We start from the raw sequence: 21,817 nt of genomic DNA, 5'->3' as shown, positions 1-21,817 counted from the left end.
TTGTGATTTCTAAGTTTAATTAAACGTTTTAAAAGTTTTACTAAAATTAAATTTTTCAAGTGACTTCTTTCTTCAAATAGAATTTGACTTGCAAGCTGCATTATTAAGAAAACAGTACATAATTGGCACACAGCGTAATTGTAATAGACCATATGCATACTGTAATATTATTTTGCTTACCTAATCCTTATTAAGATTAATAATCGTCATTAACACGAGGATTGTAAGCTGTGAAATAAGTCAATCCTTCAAAGTAAGAAGATTGGGTGTTAGGAGATTGAGGATTTACAATTAAAAAATACTTGAATTTAGTTAATAAAATGCACCTATTTCATAAATACCTACTTTTTAGTGAGCAATACAAATTTCAGTTAGTCAATGCTTCTTTAAGAAACATCTGATAAAAATGGTATGAAATAAACCTGTCAAGTATTAAGACTAAATCCAATCTTATTTTCTGCATCATATGAGCGAAATAATCATCTGTGTCATCCTGTAGATATTATTTTTAAATTTCGTATGAACAAAGATTATTAAATTATTTATTTATTTCATTATAAATGTTCAAAATTTGAAATGGAATACAGACGTACACAAAATGAACCTTGACTGATGACGGTACCACTCCAAGCAAATAAAAGTGCGGTCAGGTCAAGCACCGCACCAGTCTGAATACATTCTGGGCCTACGACATTCATTTTCATAAAGCATATGTCATATTATGCACTTGCATATTGGAAAAGTATGCATTTTCGCAATTGATTATGTAAAACCACGAAACTGTATCTCTCTCTACTTTTTGATTTCAATTTTTACTATACAGACATAAAAGTTTCATTCATTTCTTTTTCTCTATTTTATTGAGTGTTGTGTATTTTTGCCAAGTATCGAACTAATACGTCAGCAAACACAAGACAATCCTTCCACTTTATCGCTTCATTGCCTTTTTATTCTTAAAAAGGTTACTTTTAGAATTCTATATATCAATGACGTCGTTAAAATCTTATCAATTAAAAGCAACGTTCGTTAAGAACGCGAGCAATTTCCACTGAATCGGAAATTGAAATGCTTCAAAATTTAACGATCAAATCATCTAGATCAAGTGTAACAAAACAACCAATTAGTAATTAACACCTCTTGTTGGAACATAGTCTATGTGAGTTAATGGTCGAGTATCGGTTGCAATAAATAAAATAAATAAAAATACAAATCGGTGTTAGTGAAGGCGATACCGGACAAAATTAATTGTCAATATTACTGTGGGTGCAAGGTGTGTAGGTTGGCCGTTTGGGTGCTATAGAAATTTCTAAAACCTACCCAATTACTGGTACTTAAACGCATACAGAAAATTAGGTTGTTCTAGGGCATTATGGTTAATAGACCATTGCAATTTTGACACAAAAAATATGTAGTTTTTTAACTTAATTACTCAGGGACATTATAGAGAGTATGATTTTCCAAAATCGTCTAGATGACAATAATTCAAAAGCAGTGTGACAATATGATACTTTGCCGATGTTGCCAAACATATCCTCCTTATCTTTCTTTCAGGTCAATCCTAAACGTTTTTAAATCAGCAAGCCCTCAGTGAAATGTCAAAGTTTTATGAAATGTAATACCTAAAAAAGTGAGTACACAGCATTGTTGCCAGAATGACTATACTTTGATAGAAGCAAATTATACGAGCAAATAAGACGATTAAACGATGACGTAATTAGAAAAAATCTATCTTAATTGGTCTCCGAGATATGGATGATAACTTTGTAAATTCTTATGGCCGCCATCTTGAACTTTTGCATTTTTGGAATGCGCTTAAAAAGTCCTTTTCAATGAAACTTGGTGATGGTATTATTTAGTTTATAAATGGCAGAAAATAGTTTATTATTAACCAAGGTTTAGACAGAAGCTTTTATTGACCGTATGTCAAGTTTAAGACATAAGGTTAATAAAAGCTGTCTAAACCGTGGATAATATAGCATTTTTTCCACTATTAACAATATTTTTGATGGTCCTTTTATTGAAAATTTAAAAATTTAAGATAACAACAAAACAACAACATGAAGAGACAACCCACCGCCCTCTTTACGAGAAAGCCTAAAATGCCACTTTTAATGGCGGCGTTAGCGGTTTTCGTTTTATACACAAACGTATGCAGATTCAGTAAGAAATATGTATTTTTTTAATTGTTTCGTGTAATTGATTGCAAGTTGATGAGTGAAAAATCAAAAAAATGTTTATTTCTGATCCAGATATGTATAGATAGAGCTTTTTTATACACAATCAAGTCCAGCCTAAACAAATTGGTTAGAACATTTGTCCTGAAAAGTACAACACACAGCAAACTAGTTTAAACACTGTTGTGTAAGAAAATCAATAACAATGTAAGAAAATCTGTAAATCCTTGAAACTAGGTAAGCAAAACTGGTAAATGGTTCTTATGTTAGTACCAAGAACATTCATTCAAAGTTATTTTTGTTGCTCTCACAATGAAGGATGCTTTAAAATGTAACTCACATACCTGTGCATGTAACAAGTACCTAATAAGTTTACTGTACTAGAAAGCACTTGTATCTACCATTGAGTATAGTGTTGGAGTAAAATTATCCCACTTCAAAGTGTTCAACCACTGTTGAGTTAGATCCGGTTTTTTGTAAAGTAATAAACTGACACGGTTGGGCTATTTCCTGAATTGCTGTTACAATGTGGCATGGAAAACTTATGAACGGCAGCAAACAAAAATAACTTACGCAAATAACTTCTATCTGTCTTTCAAGTCAAGTATATTTCATATGTCAGATGTCTTAATGGACATTGACATTATTATTTACCTAGGTCAATAATATTTACTTTTTTGTCGTGTTTGTGCCATGACCATTAAGGTAGAGAAAACTAATTTTTCAAGTTACTAATCAGTCAATAATGGTATGTTTATTATGTTAGTAGTGGAAAAAAGTTGTTTTAAATTTTTGACATAGTTGGCTTTAGAAAATGTCGCCGCCATTATAAAAAACAAATAACTATCAGTGTGTTATAGGTTTGGTTATATCTCCAAATTGTTTTATTACGTCAGTAAAACGTGTGTTGTTCGTACAGTTTTGTTACGTACAAAAACTGTACGCAATTGTTTAAAATGAAGCCTCTGTTTTCTTAATTTTCCGGAAAACGAAGAAAGAGAATTTAATTTGGAAACTGGGAATAATTTTCACATAAAATTCTCTAAAACGTTCCGCCTTTAACTGACCTTGTAGCTCTTACGGTTACCGAGATCCCAATACGTGTAGAACCAATTTGGGACACACTGTAAATATTAATTTTTACTATGATGGAAAATTTTCTGTATCTTAATTTTTTTCTAAAGAGACGACAAAAATATTCATCCAAATAAACTTGCGTTAGATGCTACAGGGCGTACAATCTTTTAAAACATACTTTGACAAATTCAACTTAAGAAATCGATATATCTATCTGTATCTACGTATATCAATGGAGTATTTTTGAAAAAAACTTTAACAACCTGTGTTACCGGAAAAAAAAATTATAATATTATTATACAGGGTGTCCCAAAACAATTTAGATGCTAAATATCCTGGCATCTCTAGATTACAAGGACAAAAAATTCAAACAAAAAGTTTATGGGCATGAAAAGATGCTTCAATGACAATTTACTTATCTGTGCAGGGTGAATCAAGATTGAATTACTTTTGAGTAGTTCAACAACATATTATGTGTAATTGAACTATCTACTATAATTGATTATTATTAATTCAACTATACTTAACAAAATTAATTGATAGTTCAACTACATTTTAAAAATATTTATAATTGATAATTCAGTTACAATCACAAATTTTAAGATAGTTGGTACATAATTGTAATTAAAATACTTTTTTTGAGTAGTTCCGACATCTCTGGTCTTATAAGTAGTTGTAAATTGTTACTATCATATAAATTTGAATTAATTAGCAAACTATAACTCATTGACTCAATAACTACTTTAGCATTATACTAAACCGCTAATATATTCATAGAATAATAATAATAAATAAATAAATAAAACTGTATTCTCTATTCACTGGTGAATGAGCTTGTTGGTTTATTACGATAAAGCTTGCCAAATAGAATAACTGTTCATAGGAACTATTAAAATCAATGAAAGAAAACAGTTTTCTTTAAGCAACAGGAGAAATAGATTTTGTAGTTCGGCTAGCAAATAATAGGTGTCGCCAGGTGGATGTATGCTGAAACTACAAACTGGTAAAAGATCAATCTAAAAGCAATTTTATTTACTAGAATATTACTTTCAGTGTAAAAATATTAGTGAACAAAAAATAAAATTCTCAAAATTTAGATTTATTTGTAAATCTTTGAAACTCTGGTGATAATCAAATAAAACCTGGATTTATGTACCAATTTAGGTAGAAAGGTATTTGAATGTGTCAAATTATAAAATTTCTAAAAACGTTTTGCTCATTCTCAGAAAATAAAAACTCAAAAAAAATCAAGGTTACAAAAAAATAATCAAGATGAAATGAAGAAAAGGTTAGCAAGAATAAAAATGTTAAAATCTAACATGTTTAGCAGAAGTAATTAAGAAATAATATTTTATTTTTAGAAAAAAAAAGAATGAGAAAAATTTGAAATAGCAATCAAAAATCGTAACACAAAAGAGTGAGAGCCACAATTTTTCCAGTTATTCCAGTAATAAAATTATAGCACATTTTTAGAAATAAAGCAAGAAAAATCAATCAGAAAAAATCAAAAAGATAAAATAAGTGTCACAACTAGTGAATATGTTATATGAAGCATCAACATATGATTTTACCAAACGCATAACAAAAAAAATTAAATAAAAAATTAATAAAAAAGATGAAAAATTTGTCGAATAGAAAATTAGGAAACTAACCGTAGACTTATGTTTTATAGATTTACTACGCAAGTATAGAAATTTCTGGATGAAGATAGAGATAAACTTTATTAGTGGCATGGGTTAGTGTGCCAAAACGGATTTGAGTGGTCACGTGACCAATTGTTGAATGACGTTACCTCCGTTTTGGCACATTGACATATGTCATATGTCAACAGCATTGATTTTCTATTTAGTTATATTTCTTATCATTGGATTCCTATCTATAATTTTTAAATTTCAATGTCTGTATAACTCATTTGAAATAATCAAACTATTCTAATTAATCGATCAGATTTATTTTTGTTAAACACTTTCTTGTATACAAAAAGTAAACAAATTTTCTGAACAATTACTTAAAATTGGACTACATTTCCGGATCTAGATTCGTTAGACTTTTTTTTGTACAACAACAATGATGTACTTCTACTTACTAAGCGCAACGTTGTATAACATAAGAGATTACTTTAGTATTTTTTATAAAAATAAAACAAAGCCCAATCAATAATCAATAAATAGATTTACTTACCTTTTCTAGTGTAGCTGCAAAATGCACTGGACTTCTATAGGACGACCTGTTTTCGGAATCAATTCCTTCGCGTTAACCTAGTCTAAAAACATTGTAAAAGTTAATTCAATATCTAACAAAACACTATAACTACAGAGTGTCTTAAATGGAAATTTAACACACATTTTAATGACCAATTTGTCTCGTTTATAACCCTCAATATTTAGATCAGACACTTGTTCCTTTTTCTTTCAACTTTTAATTCGAAACGACCTTTTTCAGTATTGGAAAACATAAAATGTATTTTTTATTATTGATTTTTGGATAACACCAAAAATTGCAATTCATAGTATTAATTTTATTAATTAATAATTTTTAGTAGCAAAAGGTAACCTAAAATCTAAAAAGTGTCATACAGCAATGAACGATTTTTGAAAATATTGTTGTTACTTTGTTTTTTTTATTTTTCTGTTTCAACTCTGTAGGTACATCGTCTAAATTCCTAATTCCCCATGCTTTATATATTCAGCCAGTATCTGTATAAATACACATTTCCAGTTTGAACGCTGTTGTAAGAGTCAATGTTGTAGTTTTCAACTAGCGTCACAAGTAGGTCAGAATAAGTATAGGCAGTTACAGATTGATGAGAGATTATATTCATATAATTCAATTATCACACCATGTATAGCAAAAATCAAAGAGTAATAAGATGACGTAATATAATGTAAAAAAAGGTAAGTAATGGTTTCGAAATTGACAAATGAAGAAACCAACATCACCTTTCATTACATCTTTGTATTGCATTGCTACGTCAGGCCAATTTAGTTTGAATCTTGTAATATTTATCGAAGAACTGAATTTTCAGATTTATTAATAATTATTCAGTTTATTTTCTGCATAAATAATATTCACTTTGTTTTTTTTACAAAAGCCAATTTAAACATATTGCTAATTTAGTACCAAATTTGTCAGATGGCAACCTTGCCAAACTGACTATTTTGCAAACATGGTATCAATTTGTTGCAGTGTTGTCAAATCGACCATTCTAAAACGAACGATAATTCAGTAGAGATAAGTATAATAGTTCTGTAACGTTGCCAAACTGACTATTCTGCTAACATAATATCAAATTGTTGCAGTATTGCCGCATCGACCATTTTTTTTAAAACGAACCATAATTACGGTTCTGCCACGTTGCCAAACTGACTATTCTCCTAAACTTTGATTACCAAATTGTTTCAATGTTGCAAAATTGACCATTTTCCTAAAATGAACGATAATCACAGATTTGCAATGTTGTCAAACTGACTATTTTGCTAATTTAGTACCAAACGATGCCAAACTGACTATTCTACTAACTTAAACTTTTCATACCAAATTGTTTAAATGTAGTCAAACTGACTATTCTGCTAACTTAATATCAAATTGTTGCAGTGTTACCAAATCAACTATTTTTCTGAGACGAAGGATAAGACAGTTCTTCAACGTTGCCAAACACACTATTAACTTAATAGCGAATTGTTTCAATGTTGCCAAATCGTCTATTTTTCTAAAACTCACGATAAGTACAGTTCTGCAACGTTGTCAAACTGAGCTTAAAACTCGAATTTCTATTTTTTTTGCACATTTCTATTTGATCGCAGAAAACTATTCTATTTGTGATCCAGATGATATGATTCGACAGCTGGGGTGCCTACGTAAAAAGAAGGCTCAACTATTGAGCTCACTGGCTTTTCTACTTTGATGTCGTGACACCAAGATCACTCCAAAGTTTCTCAGGATTAAAAGGACTTGGCACGCAATGACCATAAATTTCTGGATATCAACTTACACCTGTCAAATGAATTACATTAGAGTGACTGGGAAAGGGAAAGTGGACCGTTTAACACACGAACGCAGGAGTAAAACTGAAGCCATAGCAACAGAGCGTCAAAAAAAGAAGTTTGAAGACAAGACACAACAGAACCGGCAATCGGATTTAATAGAAGCCTCACCTGAAGAAACACAACGTAGAATCGTATTGTCAACCTTACTCAGAAAGAACTATCTGCTGATGTACAAAGTGTTTTGAGCAAAGGAGGAAATTTTGCGAGAGTACCTGCAAAGCTGCCGGTAGAGAAAATCATTGCAAATGTGGAGAGTGGAATACGGAAATGGAATACTGCCAATACATACAGCAGAGCACATAACAGCGGAAACTTCACGGATCCTGCAGCAAGCAAAGCTCCCAAAAAGAAATCTCACTTTCAAAACACTCAATCAAGATAAAGAGATACTCGTTTTACCTGCTGATAAAGGAAACGCAACAGTGATCATATCAACAACAGACTACGAACGGAAAATCGAAACCTTTCAGGATCCCATAACCTATAAGAAGTTGCCACGTGACCCAACATGCCCGGCTTGTGTATTTTAGGTAAACACCTAAAATACACAAGCCGGATGTACCACTGAGACCTATCGTTAGAAGCCCTACATACAGGACAGCTTCATAAAGGACTCAGCACATTTTGTGGACAAATTGCATGCCTTAACTTTATCTCCTGGTGACGTCCTTGTGAACTTTTATGTTGTTTATTTATTCACTATAGTACCCATCAAAACGGCTATGGAGCAGATAGAACGAGAATTTCCACTGGACATCACCAAATTGTTCAGACACTGCCTAACCACTTACTTACTTCCAATCGCAAGGTGAATTATTCAAACAGAATGATGGTGTAGCAATGGGCAGCCCTCTCGGTCCGGTAATAGCAAACTATTTTATGGAAACATTCGAACTAAATGCTCTGGCCACCGCTCCAAAGAAACCAAAGTGCTGGTTTCGATACGTTGACGATACCTTTGAAGTTTAGAGTCACGGTGAGGATGAACTGCAGCAATTCTTTGTATGTACATCTAAACTCCATAAATCCAAGAATTCAATTTACTATGGAGACCGAAAAAAAGGATGTCTACCTTTCTTGGATGTATTGGTGATAAGGAGGAAATCTGATGGAACATTGGTCCACACGGTGTATCGAAAACCAACACATACGGATTGTTACCTTAATAGTGTATCTTATCATCACCCTAGCCAAAAAGGAGCAGTGATCAAAACCCTATCGGAGCGGACAAGATTTGCGAACCATCAGAGTTCAGTAGAAAACCATTCAACAGAGCCACTCGCCCAAGAAGTATCGAACTACGTAGACAACAAAGAAAGTTGGTTGGACTTGCTTACCATACATACACAAGGTCACGTATATGATTGGTATGATTTTAGAGAAGCACAAGCTCAAGACGGTCTTTAAACCATCCCGCACGATTCAACAGAGTCTCATATCGGCCAAGGAGAAACAGGATCCTTTATCGGCTTCTGGAGTTTACAGGATTCCATGCAGCTGTGGATCCGTATATATTGGAACGACTAATCATAGTGTCAATATGCGAATAGCAGAGCACAAGAGAAGTTGAAGACTCTGACTGCACTCCTGGCACTTTCCTCCGCTTTGCCTACGCAAAAGGGTGAGTGGGAGATGGTTTATCTCCCACTCACCAAACCCAACTCCCCAAAACCGACGAAAGCCGGCTGTTTGGACATCCTATAGTTTGCCAGGACCACCAGAGATGGACGAGCTGATGACAAAGGACGCCGATGCAACTCTGGGAACGTCCCAAAAGGGAAGATTCCTGGACTTGTAGCGACTTCCCCTTCCAGACCTATCCTTTTGGTCTACAGCGATGGGAGGGTAAAAAGCAGTAGTCTTGCTTGACCCATCTATCTGAGGCCGCATTCCCTGCCTAAGAATATTGACGCAGTCATCGTCGAGAGGTATGGAAGAGCACTTCGACCGTGACGTCATCGCATTTGATAATGTCCGCCGCAGATGTGGACAAAATGTCAGGAGGAAGAAATTCCATTGAACCACGCCCGAATAAGCCCGGATAACTTTCATATTTCACAAATAGGAAAATTGGGCACATAGCAAAGTCAGAATGTCTAATGCAGCTAAAATATTTTCAATGTTATGACATTTTTTTCTATACCAAAAGTAGGTACCAACTTGCTTATTTTAAATAAAACACCCCGTATTTTTGAATACTCCATCAGAACAAAACATTACATCTTATAATATATTATGACTGTTTAAATAGATGATATTATTATGCTGAACGATATGTATTAAAAAATAATTGGATACGACAAATATTAGCTCATTATTCACAGAAAAAATTGTTTGGATGAATAAAGTTTAGAATTCAAACAAATTTATACTCAGTCTACTGTGTGTCAGTGCCTTCTAATTTCAAAAACAAATACTTCACGTTGTATCCATTAAATGTAACGAAGTTAACTGGATGCACTCAAATAGATTAGCAACTATTTAGAGCAAATTCATTATAGCTGTTTATATGTCATTCTATTATTAGCGGACAGATTTTTAAATAAAACTGTACTATTGTGCAAAAAAACCCTGAATGTGCAGATATTGGCAGACAAATCTTATTTTTAGTCAAACGCTAATCAAATGATTTGTGCTTGAAATAGCTTCAGACTAAAATAACTTTAAATCGATTAATGCATATCAGTGTTTTGTCACGCATGTATAATATGGGAAAAAGAATAAACATGCGAGCCTATATTTTACATGTATTTTTCCAATGCAGACACAATTATTATTATTTAAATATTATTAAAAAAAATTTTTCACTGGAATGATTTATGATTGTTAATATTCAAAAATGTAAAATTGACTATTCTTTCATGTTTTCATGACATATTTTGTTTTGTAGATTTTTTTGTTAGTATGTATTAATAGAACGTTTGTAGTTAGCTAGTAGAAAAAGTATTATTTTTCAGAACTTTTGACCTATATTTTACCCCTTCGTGCTATTCATTTACAGGGTAAATAGCCTAAGTAACGATCGGGTTATGGCGTCATTCCTCACCAAATTAGATTTTTACTACCCATTAAGGCCATGAAAACTGATAAAATCGTAGATATGCAATTACAAAAATAGCTAATTATGGAATCAGTTAGGGAGTTAGCTTTAAATAGTTATATAAAATAGTTAATGTGCATCATTAATATCAGGATAAGGTAAGTAAGGTCAGAATATACAAAACTTGCGTAGGACCGGTCATGGCATACGCTATAGAAACTAGAGCGGAGAACAACAACAGAAATGCGAACACTAAGATAAATAACAGGACATACGCTATTTGACCGGAATGGAAATGAAGAAATAAGGAAAATATGGGAGATCCAAGATGTAGTGAGATGAGCAAAAAACCGAAGAAGAGAATGGAGATACCACGTGGACAGAATGCCAGATGATCGGCTGGCAAAGATTGCGAAAGAGAAAACCACCTATAAGATGGTATGAAAGCTGGTCTTTAGCATCCCAACTGCTCCTGGCTAATCATTGATGAAAACACAGGACTCAGTCCTAACGTAAGAACAAAAAGAAGACATAAAATAGTAATGTTTGATACAAATTTTTACTCCAAACTGTATACTGTCATCATGAAGAAAACGAGATTTTCTGTAATTTTAAATACCTACCGGTATTTCCACTTACACTTTCTGTCAACGTGTACGTTCTTCACCTAAGTCACTCACCTCACAACACCTGACTGTTTTAAAATAAATTTGCGCTTCAATTAATAGCACACCATACATGTAACCAGGCTTAATAATATACTTGACGAAGAGAAACAGGTTAATTTGTCTTCTCCTTAAACGCAAACTGGTATGAATATATACTAAACAATGTCTGTTAAAAAATTCATCAGCATCATATTAAACTTAACACACTTGATAAAAATTACTACTCTGATAAATAATAATTTATTTTCATAAATAGTGTAAGCTCGAGTGTAAGTTTTAACAAAACATTACTAAATTTATGGAGAGAATTGAGGTTTATAGCAAATGTTGATGAAACTTTAAGTAATATCCACTTTAAGTAATGGTTTATGCGGCAACTACAAATAGTTGTACATTATTTTGGTGTATTTGGTAATTAAACAAGAATGATTTGATTGAATATATCAGGGACACACACATATTAACGTCTCAAAAATGATTAATAGGCTAACTTATCCTCTCGATAAAAAATTTTCACTTTTTTTTTCTAAATATTTTGGCCATCCATTATTATTGCACAAATATTGTAGATTTACTATACAGTGTGCCACAAATTCATGTGTGAATATGGGGATCTCGGAATCGGTAAGAGATTTAGAGTTGGTGAAATGGAGGTAAAGTTGCGCACTTTGGACAACCTTTTGTCGTTTAAACATTTAAAAAATTCCAATTACTTCCGGAGATATCCGGAAAAAAAACAAAATTTTGGAAATTAGTTTTTATACAGGGTAATTCAAATTCGACCCTCACCATTGGGATCTCGGAAACTATAGGAGATACGAGAAAGTTTAAATTGGGGCAAAGTTGCGCAATGTAAAGCTCAACCAAATGCAGTTTTAAAAATTTCGATTTTCCGAGTACTTCCGAAGATATCCGAAAAAAACTGAAAATTTGATTTTTTGTTTTTATTTATTTTTAATCTTATTTGAAGAGATATTCCACTACTAAAAGCACCTTTTCATTGCCACTTTTTCTCAGCTATTCGATGATGGATTCAAATTTGCCACACGACGTTTCGTTTTTTGGCAGCCATCATCAACTTTCTTTTTTCTTATGGGCGCCATATTGGATTTTTAGCCCACCAAATAGTACGTTTTATTCTGATTTTAGTGATGTATAATAACTTATGATTTGCTTCATAAATAACAAAATAATTCAATAAAAACTATTTTTACTTTAGTTATTGGCTTTGAGTTAATGGGCCGTTTCATAAAATGTCATTATTTGACAGTACTTGTCAAACACGATAATTCGGACGATCATTAGAGCTTTTAGAGATTTTACCTTAGTTAGCTTTGAGTTAATGAGACGTTTTATGAAGATTACTTGGTAGTACTTTTGGCCTGAACATACTTAGTCACAAAGGTGTACACGTGACTTAAACCGGTTTATTCACTCGAATAAATATGAATGAATAAAAAATGGTTTGTCACTTCCAAAATAAATAACTATAAACTTGCACTTAACATTATAAAAAATTGAAATTTGGCAAAAAATTAAGTTCCTAAAATGATGATCTTTCTCTTGGAAACATAAATAAGCCTTTTAAGTTAGAGATAATGCTAACAAATCTCTTTTTCTGATTAACCTAAATAGTTCAACAATGCTTGTATAATAATATTTTCTGCGGGGGTTTATTTTCTAGATACATTTTTAACTATGATTGACGCTCTAATGATCGTCGGAATTATCGTGTTTGACAACTACTGTCAAACAATGACATTTTTTAAAAGGGCCCATTAACTCAAAGCCAATAACTAAAGTAAAAATAGTTTTTATTGAATTATTTTGTTATTTATGAAGCAAATCATAAGTTATTATACATCACTAAAATCAGAATAAAACGTACTATTTGGTGGGCTAAAAATCCAATATGGCGCCCATAAGAAAAAAGAAAGTTGATGATGACTGACAGAAAACGATACGTCGTGCGGCAAATTTGTATCCATCATCGAATAGCTAGGAAAAAGTGGCAATGAAAAGATGCTTTTAGTTTTGGGATATCTCTTCAAATAAGGTTAGAAATAAATAAAAACAAAAAATCAAATTTTCAGTTTTTTTCGGATATCTTCGGAAGTACTCGGAAAATCAAAATTTTTAAAACAGCATTTGGTTGAGCTTTATATTGCGCAACTTTGCCCCAATTTAAACTTTCTCGTATATCTTATGGTTTCTGAGATCCCAATGGTGAGGGTCGAATTTGAATTACCCTGTATATTTGCTTAATTTATTTGATTAGATAACTGAAAATATTGACATACAACGTGGCAATATCATCATGTTTGAGATCCGACGTTTCGGTTTTTCGTTACTATCATCAGTTTTCAGGTTTATCAGGTCCAGTTTTGCAATGTTGCGAATATAACAAAAATTCTGTTTTTATTGATAATGTAACAATTAAGTACTTAATTGACACTTAGTGCAATTTTTTTTCGCTCTAAAATGACAACGTCATATTTGATGTTCTAAATTTTTGTCTTTGTTAACAAATTAACCATCATCAACTTTTTTTATACGACCCTACTTTTTTATAGCAAAATTAGAAAATACAATTTGATCTTATTTAATTGTTGTGTAACAATCAATCTTGGCTAAATCTAAATTTTTAGTTTTTGTACAATTCGCTGAATTATTAGTATTAATGGTCTTTTTTTTGTAGAAAATAGCCACAATTAACAAATGACATCTATAAGATTACAAGTCAAGCTTAGATGACTCTAAATATTCCAAAAAATATTTGCCATGAAAAAACACGCTTGATGGAAGTTTTGTATATTTTAGAAGGTGGAGGAGCAGGACGAAAATGTCAAATTAATAATAAATATTGCAAATGGATCTTAGATAACTCTAGATCCTCCAACGGTATCCATTACTTTAAAAAAATATCAGTTACTAAAAAACGATATCAGTTATTTTAAAAAAATGGAAAAACAGGGTAAAAATGGAAAATTGAAAGTCAAAAATTGATTTTGAGTAATGATCACATTTTTTTTTTTTCAAATTCTAACCTAAAATTCGAACAAACAAAAAAGTGTTGAACAACATTTAAATAAGGTCAAATAGCAATTTTATAATCTGCTAAAAAATAGGATCGTAATTAAAAATTGTTATGTTTTTAAGGGCAAAAAGTTGCAATGACAAATTGCCAATTACTTTGAATTATCTCATATTTTTGCGAAATTGCAAGATTGAACCATATCACATGATATATCACCGTAACAAAAAAAAAATGTATTTTGAAATGTCAAAATTAAAAAAAAAAATTTAAAGCTGATATAGATCTTAGGATGACATTTTCATAATTTTCAATGAAACAAAAAATACTTAAAATCTAAGCTTTTTGGAAAATTTTTAAAATACCAATGTAAGATAGATCTCATAAAACAAGAAACATGTAAACCGTTTTACTCTATAATAATCTCTAACCTGCTATAACCTACCAAATAGTGAAAAAACCAAGGTTTAATAGTCAATATCTCGATAACGACAATATTTAGAGAAAAACTGATTAAAACAAAAACTGTCTAGGTTAAGCAACAGAATCAAAAAATATCAAACTTTCTTTTTTTGTATTTTACATCAATCAAAATTCCAATTTTAAGGCAATACTGTTGAAGTACAACACCAGCTTAATATATAATTTATTGTAGCCCCTGCCTTAAGTTATAACCTAAAACTATAATCATTTTGACTATCAATCAATATCACATTTAGTTACCGATATACGTTTTTTGCAGGTGATAGTGACGCAACAGTCAGAAGTCGCTGAACTAGATTTAGAACAATACAAAAAACGAATTAAAACAAATTCCTCGAAAATCATCAAATATTATCAGTTCGGTAATAAAATAGTCGTGGGTCAACGGATTATTTAATATTATTAGCACGTGTCTCTTAGATATGCAGCAAAAAAAAAGATACTTTTCGCGGAAATAGATTAAGATGTGTTTACAATAATTATTATCATTAACAATGACGTAGAATGAAACAAATGCAGTGTGTTACTGATAATATGACGATTATCTGTACATATTTCTAACCCACATCTGCAGTGGTGATTGTTGAAAATCAGTACAAAAATTGGTATGCGGATTTTTAGAAGAATGTTTTATTTTTAAATAAACAATTCCATTCCACTTTTTTGTATAAAGAGTGCTAGCAGTCTGTACATCCAAAAACGTCTTTCTGAACTAAACTCAAGTCGAAAAGTACATTTAAACATTTTACATGGTCGTAAAAACATTTTTTTTCCGACATACAGAGTAAAAGTTTTTAAAGAACATATTGAATTTTATACTAATATTTTCTTGTATTGTAAGGGTGTTTCCAGTAACTGATAACAGTGACTTTATGGGAGTATTATAAAAACACTTGTCTTGAGCCTCACCATGCGGATCTCGGTTATTTGAAGAGATACAAAGAAGTTTAAATTGGGGCAAATTTGAACAATTAGGAGTCGATTAAAATGCCGCTCTCAAAATTTAAAAATTCTTAGTACTTCAGGAGATATCCGAAAAAACCGAAATTTTGGAAATTAGTTTTTATTTTTTTACTAATTTGATATGGTAACTGAAAACAAAAGACACCTTACCATTCTCACTTATCATTTTTGAGGCATTTATCATTTTTGATTGAAGAAAAACCTAAAAAAACTGATGATGGTTGTAAAAAACTGAGACTTTTTATGTCATTAATGATAACGCTACTTAGAAAAAGAGGAAAAATGACACAGTAAAATTTAATTTATTTTTAGATACCGACCTCATCAAATTAATCAGGAAAGACCCAGAAGGGTGCGATAAAATGTGTAAAAACTGATTAGAAAGTCAGAGGGGATTCCGTCACGTCATTTAACAGTGTCACATGCTCATCGGTTTGAAAATGTCAGTGATGTCACGTGAAGAAGTGTCAAGTTTAACAGAAAATTGTTGAGCTGTTATTTTCAACAAACTGCCAATTTGAACCATATCATATGACACATCACCGTAATCAGAAAAAGTAGCAAATTTCAAAAATGCAAAAATTCATTATGGCGCCTGTAAGAGAAATCAAAGTTGATGATGGTAACTAAATACCGAAACGTCGGAACTGAAATTTAATATTGTCACGTTGTAGAGGAGGAAAAGTGGCAATGGTAGGGTCTTATGTTTTCAATTATCTTCACAAAGAAATTAGTAAAAAAATAAAAACTAATTTCCAAAATTTCAGTTTTTTACGGATATCTCCGTAAGTACTCAGAATTTTTAAAGCGACATTTTAATAGCCTGCTAATTGCTCAAATTTGCCCCAATTTAAATTTCGTTGTATCTCTTCAAATAACCGAGTTCCCCATGGTGAGGCTCGTAAAACGGGCTGTATGAACGTTTAACTGTCCTATCATCAAGAAACACCCTGTAGAATAGTGGTTGTAACAGAAAAATTAATTATATTAGAAACTGGACAGATTAAGCTAACTTTGTGAAAAATCGTATCACTGAGAAAACTTTTAAGTTAAACAAAACAGCTTTAAGTTAAAGCAATTCATCAGTAATTAAAACGCAACCAAGCCTAGCATTTTAATCACGACTACTAACAACAAACATAAATAATTTTATTGTAATTGACATTAGCAAGTACTTACCAAATGTATAAGGTTTAACTGTAAGTTAACGTGAAACTGCCAAGTCGAAACTGTTAAAAGGTCACACTGAAAATTCGAAGGGACCAGCAAAACCGGCATCCGAAAAAAAAAAACTGGTGATAAGCACGTTCAAGGATTTACGGAGATATCGGCTTATAAACTGATTTTTCACAAATGTAAATATCCTGACCGAGAATAAGATTTATGGTAATAATCAGGGGACGCGAAAACGCCTATGGAATGCGTTGAACGCCGTAATACCATTGGTAAAACTAAACAAAACAGTGAAACGCTCAAAACCTCGAGAAGTCGTTACATAATTGTTGTGTTCGCCGACCTACTATCACGACGTATGGCCAGAAGACGCCTTTGATGTTTAGCAATTCGATTTTTTTAATTTAAAAAACTTAGAAATAATTATTGTTTAATTTACTTGCAAGGACGGAAAGTGATACTTTTCCGCACGAGACTATAGTTGCCTGAACGACGTAAAGCACAGTAGTAGTTGAATTAGAGTTGAGTATTTCGGGAAGAAAAAAACCTCAAAACATTAGATTAAACTTTGGCTATTCTATTAATATTTTTCATGATACTTATTAGGTAGTGGATCATTTTCACTATGGTATTTCTATGCAAGCTGTTTTCGCTGTATTATTACTGGAATTTATTAATGATTTCCTGTAGTTACAGGTTTGACATTAAATAAAAAATATTTTAAAATTCATTTTTTTACACTGTTTGCAAATCTAACTTTCTTTACAGACTATATGAAGTATTATTTCATCTGTTGGAAGGATAACTTCTCTAATTAGAATTTTAAAATTTATCTTTATCATTTCAGAAAGATGTTTCTACCATTGAAAAAGAATGACTGCTCTAAATTTACATTTTGAACAATTTACCCCCTTAACGACGGTTAATTGAAATCAATATTCCTGAAAACTTCGTAAGTGACATGTGTCAATCTGTCGAAGATCCTGTTACGTCATCCGACAATTGGTCACATAACCAGTTATCTTGTGACCAACTCTCAAATTACGTCACATCCGTTTTGGCAGACTGGGACAGGTCAGTTATGAAGTTTTTATCTGTCTTTGTCTAGAGCATTGATATCCAATGATTCTCTTAAATTCGCATTGAAATCCAATTCCAAACTTGTATAGAAAAAACTTGTATAAAAAACATAAAATAACTAGAAAATTCAATTGATATCAAGCCGAAACATAATGGGCAGAAGCTTTTATTGACTGTATGTCAAAAGTAATATGAGTAAATAGTATAGTAATCCAACAACAATATGAGTAAATCTAAGAAGAAAAAGCCAATAAGTCCTCTGTCAGAAAAATTATTTATTGTACTAAGAAAGACCGATGGATATAATTCTACCATTTTCTACTAAAACAGTCTGGCAACCTCTGACGTGACACCAATCAGAAAGCTTTTCATTCAGCTCTTTAAGGCGATGACTTTTTCCGATTTTCTTTTACCAATATTTCGCAAACCTGTTGTTAAATTGAACAGAAAAAGTTGCTTCTAAAATAGTCGTCTTTCCAGTGGAAATACTGTTTTTGCTGTTCGAACCGGTGTATTAGATTTTGACAGTCGCTATATCCAATTATGTCAAGCGATAACTATCAATTTTAACCAAAATAATCACTTTTTAAATAACGTTCTGATTATTTTTAATTTCCTCCACTAGTAAAGCAATAAATACAACATTGATGCAGTGTGTCTAGGATAATGAAAGCCCCTAGGTGTATCACGGTTAGAGATGCAGGTTTGATTAAATGGGAAAAAAGTTGCTTAATCAGGGCTTAAATGAAATGACATTCAGACAACGGTAAAATTTTTTATAACTATAAATAATAAATGGAGTTTTAAAGTAATCAAAACATATGTAAAAAATGTGACAACGTGATTGACCTCTGTCAATTTGGACATCAGATTGACTCAGAGAGAGCCTTAGCGAGTAAGCTACTGAGTAAAATATAAACAATCGCCCTGTTCAAAAGTTTTTAAAATAACATGAAAATCCTCTTTCAATGATTTTAATTGTATTTTTTCATAAATTAAAAAATTTAAGGTTTTTTCGTGCATTTTTCATATATTTTTTTATGTTGACAGTATTGCTTATATAATTGTTTCTTTTTGCTTTTGATCAATTCGAATGATGTTTTCGTTTCCTTTCTAACAATTTTTATAATTTTAAGAACGCTTTATTTTGCTGTAATTTTTTGCAAATCTTGCTAAATAATATTTTGAAAATTTTACTGTTAAATTCAAATAAATAAATGACCAAGTTTTATATATCTTTTTCCCTATAGCAAATTCAAAAAAAAATTGTATGACGTAGCAATGTAGGTAGTAGAAAGGTAAACATGACAAATGCAGAAGGACTTAATTCATGTAGTCATTTTAATCTTGAAATTCAAGAAAAACGACATAAAGATGACATTTGACCAATTATTTCAATGAAAGTAAACATTCCTTGAAGTGCTTATAATATTGAAAAGAAGTCAGTGATTTTACTGCTAAGGATGATTTATGCAGAGGGTATTTTCAAATTTCAGAATAACTTTCATTTTAAATTCTACTTTTATGGTTAGACCCAGTAGTTTTTGGAGTAGTAGAGCCAGAGAATAGCTAATCCGGCATAATTCTTTTGATGTTTGAAGTTGACATCGGTTTGCCTTTGGTAGGAAAGATGTTGCCAGTTGTCCTTATTTGTTGCCAGGTTTTAAGACAAAAGAATACAATTTCGTAGAGATTGACCACGAACGAGCCAAATTCAGCGTTCAATGTGGTCAAACATAAAGTGCCACCTTATTTCATTTTGAAATAAAAATTGCCAATCCAATTTTCAGAGTCAAATACAAACTAAGTTCTTATAATCATTGTTTACTTTTTTTGAGTAAAAGTGTTTTACGCTCGCCTCTTAATCATTGGAAGATATCAATACTTACTAACTGTATACTGATGTTTTAAAACAAATATTTGATGTGATCTGAGATATGGCAACGTTTTTCAATAACCTGAATGGCCAACTATTGAAACTCCTCATATTCAACGATCAGAGCCGATATATTAGCCGTCTTTTATCTTTGGTAAGGCTTTCATATAATAGCTTAATCCGATTTTTTAAGTTTAGTAATATTGACTGAATTATATGGCAAAATCCATAAATTTCGAATCTAATGTGTCGCGCATCACAGCATTGGAAATGGAATAAAAATTATACAAACAAAGGGTTAGAATGCTAATGTTTCATGAACCAGTAAAAATTATGTGTTTCTGTAAATAAAAAAGGAAAAGAGTCTTACTTCAAAATTATCGTCAAAAATCATAATCAAAATTTGGAAACAATGCAAACAGCGCAAAATTTTTAAAAACATTTAGTTGCAATGTTTCTCTGTTCAGAAAGTTCTTGATTTAAGAGTAAGTAAAACTCATACAAACAAAACACCCAGAATACTGTGAATAGATTTGTTTTAACATTCTTAAAAAACAATAAAAACAAATCATTTGTCCAAGGTGTCAAATTACATTCGATATGTTATTCTAAAAACACTTTGTCTGTAAATAGGTTCTCGAACCTTACTTAATTAGGCATTACAAATAACTCGACGTTCATGATTAATTTCTGGGAAATAAAAACGATTTGACCTACAGTTGCTCTGAAGTTTTCTCATTTGTAGGACAAACTGGTAAATCTTTGTTGTTCCATGTTTTACAAAACTGAAATATAATATAATCCAGTTTCAATTACAAACAATACATTGGGTGACTGGTTCCCATAAACGTTAAAGAGGAAAACATCATTTTTTGTAACGCGCTCTTATTTGTTTGGTTTTCGAAAATTAATAACACCAACTGCCGACAATTTAAACTTAAGGCCCCGATCGCTCCCAGCTAAGAGCCCAAAATTACAGGGCGCAAAATATTTGCTGACAGCGACTAAATTGCAGTTCATTCATATAAAATTATGTGCAAAATGTGAGAGGTTAATTTTTGGGTCTTGTTTAGAGGGCAGTTCTCATGAGAGGATTTGATTTTTATCCATTTGAACAGAATAATGGGGACACAAAAGTAATTATTATAAGGCACCCCTTACGTAAAATTAAGATATATCAGTTTCTAATTGACATCTGAAAGATTTCAACAATTGCTTTGCTTATTAAGTTAACTATGATATTTTTCTCTAGTGACCAATCTGGGAATTTCAAAATTATTTACAGAGTTACTCACTTAAACTTCTATCTACATTCTGTTAGCGGTTTTCAGGTAGTGTTTATTGGGTAACTTTTTCTGTTTCATGTTCTGTGATATGTCCAACTTTTTATTGGCAAGGCCGAAGACGTTGTCGCATAGAATCGCCTCGCCTAATTAGGCAAAAACAATCATTGTTCGGTACTGAAATAAAAACCGCTCAGTTGCTCATCAATTATTATCAAAGCAGAAATGTCACTCGACAAGTAAAATAAGTCTTTAACAAATTTCTGAGCGGCTTTTTTCGCAATGGCGCCCATACCCTCACGTTCGTCGTCCCTTCGCTTTGGTGGTCCACAGATCGACCGCCCGATATTATAAAATTCCTTCGTGTAACTCTTTTCTGTCCACATTTGGAATACTGGATGACGATAATTACGACATTATAGTGTGTAATGTGTTTTATTAGGTACCACTTATAGAGTGCGTGTGTGTTAAACAACGTTTGAACAATGTCCTGAACTGGCCCAACCAGTTTGCATCTTCAATTATTTTATTCAAAGTGTAATATTCCTGATTCATCAACCACTCTATTCGATTAAATTACCAATTATACACTTTTATTATCTCATTTGTTCACGGATTAATACACGCACTGCATTTCCAAGAAGAAAACAATAAGTATGCATTGAATTGAAGTAGATGATCATCAGAATATTACAAAAATTAGATCAAATATGTTTTAAATTATATAACTTTCACTTTTAAATCACAAAAGTCCGAATCTTACCTACAGGCTAACTGATTTGTACAAAGGGTTTTGTTGTTTTTTGAAAAAATATTTTATTTTTAACAAGGTATGTAATAACGTTATTTCTTATGTGTAAACCAGGTGGAAAGATGAAAATTACCTGCTTTTACTTTCCACCCAGGTAAATGTCACTTTC

The 21,817-nt window shown here is 31.7% G+C and overlaps 1 protein-coding gene across 2 annotated transcripts in view; it reads right to left on the bottom strand.

Moving 5' to 3' along the window:
• The window catches only part of LOC145724517 (uncharacterized), a 74,238-nt gene extending 57,413 nt beyond the window's left edge, over nucleotides 1–16,825 (bottom strand). For both annotated transcript variants that reach the window (XM_081972855.1, XM_081972856.1), the window contains exons 1-2: nucleotides 16,665–16,825; nucleotides 5,433–5,514 (exon numbers count right to left, since the gene is read on the bottom strand). The gene's annotated coding sequence lies outside the window, so the exon portion shown is untranslated. The remainder of the gene's footprint in view (nucleotides 1–5,432; nucleotides 5,515–16,664) is intronic.
• Nucleotides 16,826–21,817: the final 4,992 nt, after the last annotated feature.

This window comes from Ips typographus, linkage group LG2 (genome assembly GCF_016097725.1).
Source record: "Ips typographus isolate SLU linkage group LG2, UJ_Ityp_2.0, whole genome shotgun sequence".
NCBI classification, from domain to species: domain Eukaryota; kingdom Metazoa; phylum Arthropoda; class Insecta; order Coleoptera; family Curculionidae; genus Ips; species Ips typographus.
Note: the sequence above shows the minus strand (reverse complement) of the source record. Positions and strands in the feature narration are given on the sequence as shown.